We start from the raw sequence: 5,000 nt of genomic DNA on the forward strand, positions 1-5,000 counted from the left end.
TGAAAACATAAAACTCGCACAAAGAGTTGCTAACTCTGGATAACATCTACAGATTTAGCAGTTAGATAAAACCAAAAAATAGGCCTCCACTTCTCCCTTGATTATGACAAAATCAGATGAGAGAGAAAGAGAAGACATGTTATCTCTGATGTTCTTTGCTTCACACAAGGCAGGAGATGACAAAAACAGTGCTGATTCATGTTATTAAAGCACTCGTGGATATTTCATCTTGTTTTTGATGGGTCTCTTCACAAAAATAGGACAAAAATTAGGTCCTCATGCACTCTTATTAATAACACTGTGTGTGTGTGTGTGTGTGTGTGTGTGTGTGTGTGTGTGTGTGTGTGTGTGTGTGTGTGTGTGTGTGTGTGTGTGTGTGTGTGTGTGTGTGTGTGTGTGTGTGTGTGTGTGTGTGTGTGTGGCAGAAAAAGATGAGTGTTTTATGAGCAAGTACTTAAAGGGCTTTGTTAGACAATGTGAATTCATTGGGTCCATTAGACAATTATGATTCTTGCACGATTACCGTACACGCCCACTGTGCTTGTCTGTGTGTGTGTGTGTGTGTGTGTGTGTGTGTGTGTGTGTGTGTGTGTGTGTGTGTGTGTGTGTGTGTGTGTGTGTCTGTGTGTGTCTGTGTGTGTCTGTGTGTGTGTGTGTGTGTGTCTTGGTCATGTTCTGGAACTACAACCAACTCGAATAAGAGGACACGTCATCATAACCTTCCTAAATTATCACCACACCACAAACAATAAACAGTGCTAAGTGCTTTGGGTGAAAAGAGAAGAAAAAAACACCACAAAACATACACATTTACACAAGCACCCATACACACATAAAAAACACTTGGTGACTCACACAGGTTTGCATTCACACACGCACGCACGCACGCACGCACGCACGCACGCACGCACGCACGCACGCACGCGCACACACACACACACACACACACACACACACACACACACACACACACACACACACACACACACACACACACACAAATCTCCCACAGAAAGCCTTGAAACTGCCTCACACTCCATTCTACTCTCCTCCACAAAAAAATACCATTGCATACCACACCACATGGCATAAACGCGCCCAGAAATATCCTTGACCTTTCTCCAAATGTGCTGCCACCCAGTGATGCGCCCCATTACCTCCGCTCGCAGCCCTAAGAGCAGGCAATTACATGGGGACCAGAGATATAATCTAGCTCCATGCAACGCTACATGCGACATGCTAGGCTACAGTACGCAATGCCATGCTGAGCTGAGATGTTACCAAGGGGAAGTGTTGGTGGAGGAGGAGGAGGAGGAGAGGAGAAGAGAGGACAGGAGATAAGAGGAGGAGGAGAGGAGAGGAGAGGAGAGGAGAGGAGAGGAGAGAGGAGAGGACAGGAGATAAGAGGAGGAGGAGAGGAGAGGAGAGGAGAGGAGAGGAGAGGAGAGAGGAGAGCTAGTGAATAGGTAGAGGAAGCTTTTACCCATGTCTTTTTCGTCATCCTGTCTTCAGAATCATCTGAAATGGGCTTGGATGTACGGTAATAGGAAAGAAAACTGAACTTCTTGACATGACATGCATCGCAAGTGGCCACAACATGGAGGAACTGAAAGCTAACGTTAGGTTCCTCATGAAACTGTTGATGTCCGTAATGACCAGAGTGCTGTATAGACTGCAAGCACATTGCTGGCTCAAAGACACACAAACAAACAGACAGCGCAGACCTTAAAGAGAGTAGACCTGCCGTCCAGAAGCTTGTACGGTTGTTAAAAATAGAGATCATAAAAGTACACTTGTTACGCTGACTTCATATCTGAAGTTATTGTGACCATTCATTATCTTAATTCTGAAAAAACACCTGGATAGTTTCTTTCCAAATATGTGGTACATGGTCCATTCTGCTCCAACAATGTGCGCGCAGGCCGATTATGTCACATCTGTGTACAAACAGTAAAGGGGTCTATTGGAGTAGGTATGACCAGGGGTGAACAAACTGGATTGAGAAAATAAGAGTAAAAGTCATGTTGGTTATTCCTTCTGTCTGTGCTCCCAACACATAAATATGAGCAACACATACAGACATGATGCCACATTGACCACTCCCTTGCATTAGAAGGCATTCATCAGGCATGTCCAAGATAAGGCAATATGCACATTACCCCACAGTAACATCTATTTCATGCTCAAGCTTGGGACCCATGCAGACGAAATGAGCAAAATGAAGAGAGGCAAAATTCAGTGTTCTATTTTGACAGCTCAAGGAATGTTTCTCAAATTTAATTCTAACTTAGTTTTTGTCAACGGGCGCTCTACAGCCCCCCAGGTGAGTGTTAGGGATAGTGTTGCACCGATACAATTTTTTGGCCTCGATACCGATATCTGGCTGAGTAGAATCGGCCGATACTGATACCGTACCAATACAATACCACTCTGCAAGCAATAACGAGAGAGAGAGAAGGGCCGCATGCACTTGATGAATACTTTGTTTGAACGTTTCGGTTTCACCTAAGCTGGGTGAATGAGCTTTTGGTGTGGCAGTTTACGAACGTATGCCTACAGATAATTAATTGCGTTAATTTGCGTTCAAGTGGCCCTGCCGTGGCCAAACGGTAGGGCACTCGTCTACCATGCAGCTGACCCAGGTTCAAGACCCGGCCCGGATCCTTTGCTGGCCCTTCTCCGTCTCTCTCCCCCCACTTGCTTCCTGTCACCCCCTTCACTATCCTCCAAATAAAGTTAAAAAACACCAAAAAAATGAATAAATAAATAATAATGATAATTTGCGTTCAAGTGTCAAGTTCAAGGCTGCGTTCAAGTGTCATACAAGCATCTGTAATTTTAGTGCAGATCCGGGCCCCACCCGATACTGGTATTGGTATCGGTGCAACACTAGTTAGGGAGCCCTCGGGGAGCATTGATAAGGATCCAGCTGAGAGGGGGGTTGCTCTGTTCCCATTGGGAGGCATTAACATAACTTTATTTTTTAATACTAAGGAGGGCGCTTGCAGGCTTGTCAGGAGGTCCTGGGGTGTTGGAAGGCTCATGATGAGATCAAGGGGGGGCGCTTGTTCAAAAAAAAGGTTGAGAACCTCTTAGTCATATTATCCTGAGAGGTTTGTTGTAAGCAACTAGACTTCTTTTTCAAGCTTGGCTACAACCATTTCCACATTTCCACTGGAGGGACGTTTCTGGCATGCTTTTAAGTGGGTTGAAGAGAGCTGGCAGGTAGACAGTATGTGGGAAGTGAGAGGTAAGCTTGGAGGTGCCTCGAAGCAGACTGGAGACGAGCGAGACCAGAGGAGAGTAGAGGAGAGAGCTTGACAACGGAGAATATTGGGGAGTCCTGCAAAAACCTGTGTGAAGGTGTGTGTGTGTGTGTGTGTGTGTGTGTGTGTGTGTGTGTGTGTGTGTGTGTGTGTGTGTGTGTGTGTGTGTGTGTGTGTGTGTGTGTGTGTGTGTGTGTGTGTGTGTGTGTGTGAGAGAGAGAGTGTGTGTGTGTGTGGCTGGCTATTTTGCAGGGACAACCTGTAAAAACCATGTGTGTGTGTGTGTGTGTGTGTGTGTGTGTGTGTGTGTGTGTGTGTGTGTGTGTGTGTGTGTGTGTGTGTGTGTGTGTGTGTGTGTGTGTGTGTGTGTGTGTGTGTGTGTGTGTGTGTGTGTGTGATTGTGAACATTAACGGAGCAAACATTAACAAAGCAATTTACAGATTCTACAGACTATTGGTTACAGTCCCTGGAGCAATGAGGGATTAGGTGCCTTGCTAAAAAGCACTTCAGTCATGGATGGAGGTGTAGGGGAGGTAAGGGCGGGATTCGAACCGGCAATCCTGCAATCTACAGTCCAATTCCCTAACAATTACACCACAACTGCCCACAGAACTGCCTAGTACTCATCCCTCTATCATGGTATTTCCCAAACCTTTTCAGACCAACGACAACTTTGTCTAAAAAAAAGTTTTGGTGGTTCGCAGGTAAGCACTTCAGTTGTGAACCTGACTGGTGCGGGTACGGGCGCAGGTACCGTTCTGGACCCCGCTTCTCGACAGTGTTGTTGCTAACTAAGTTAGCAACCTACTTGGTTTCAATGTAATTTCCCATAGGCAACTTACTAAGTTGCTAACTAGTTAGCAATGACGCTGTCGAGAAACAGGGTCCTGGTCGGCCTGAAAACAGAATTTGAGCCGCTGCCTTTCTCCGGCTCCCCTCTCTCCCCCTTCCCTCCCAACCAACGTCATTCTCTTGAGTCCCTCTCTTCTTCCTTCTTCTTCTCTTGAGTCCCTCTCTTCTTCCTTCTTCTTCTTCTCTTGAGTCCCTCTCTTCTTCCTTCTTCTTCTCTTGAGTCCCTCTCTTCTTCCTTCTTCTTCTCTTGAGTCCCTCTCTTCTTCCTTCGTCTTCTCTTGAGTCCCTCTCTTCTTCCTTCTTCTTCTTCTCTTGAGTCCCTCTCTTCCTTCTTCTTCTTCTCTTGAGTCTCTCTCTTCTTCCTTCTTCTTCTCTTGAGTCCCTCTCTCCTTCCTTCGTCTTCTCTTGAGTCCCTCTCTTCTTCCTTCTTCTTCTTCTTCTCTTGAGTCCCTCTCTTCTTCCTTCTTCTTCTTCTCTTGAGTCCCTCTCTTCTTCCTTCTTCTTCTCTTGAGTCCCTCTCTTCTTCCTCCTTCTTCTTCTCTTGAGTCCCTCTCTTCTTCTTCCTTCTTCTTCTCTTGAGTCCCTCTCTTCTTCCTTCTTCTTCTCTTGAGTCCCTCTCTTCTTCCTTCTTCTTCTCTTGAGTCCCTCTCTTCTTCCTTCTTCTTCTCTTGAGTCCCTCTCTTCTTCTAGCACTCTCCCTTGTCTCATGTCCTTCTGCCTGGTGCCTGACTGGCAGCATCTACTGAGGAATTCTTTCCATCCTCCGTCTCCCCCACGACTTTCTTCTCTCCTCTCCTGTTCTTTACCCCCCCCCCCCTCTCTCTCTGCGTCAATTCTCTCAGCCTCCTACTGTGGACCCATTTAGCCATCAGCCTCCTGAC

The 5,000-nt window shown here is 46.3% G+C and overlaps 1 protein-coding gene across 1 annotated transcript in view; it reads right to left on the reverse strand.

Annotated features, from left to right (window-relative positions):
- The window catches only part of snx29 (sorting nexin 29), a 272,778-nt gene that overhangs the window by 227,721 nt on the left and 40,057 nt on the right, over window positions 1-5,000 (reverse strand). The gene's annotated exons all lie outside the window — the stretch shown is intronic.

Source organism: Engraulis encrasicolus, chromosome 17 (genome assembly GCF_034702125.1).
Source record: "Engraulis encrasicolus isolate BLACKSEA-1 chromosome 17, IST_EnEncr_1.0, whole genome shotgun sequence".
Lineage (NCBI taxonomy): Eukaryota > Metazoa > Chordata > Actinopteri > Clupeiformes > Engraulidae > Engraulis > Engraulis encrasicolus.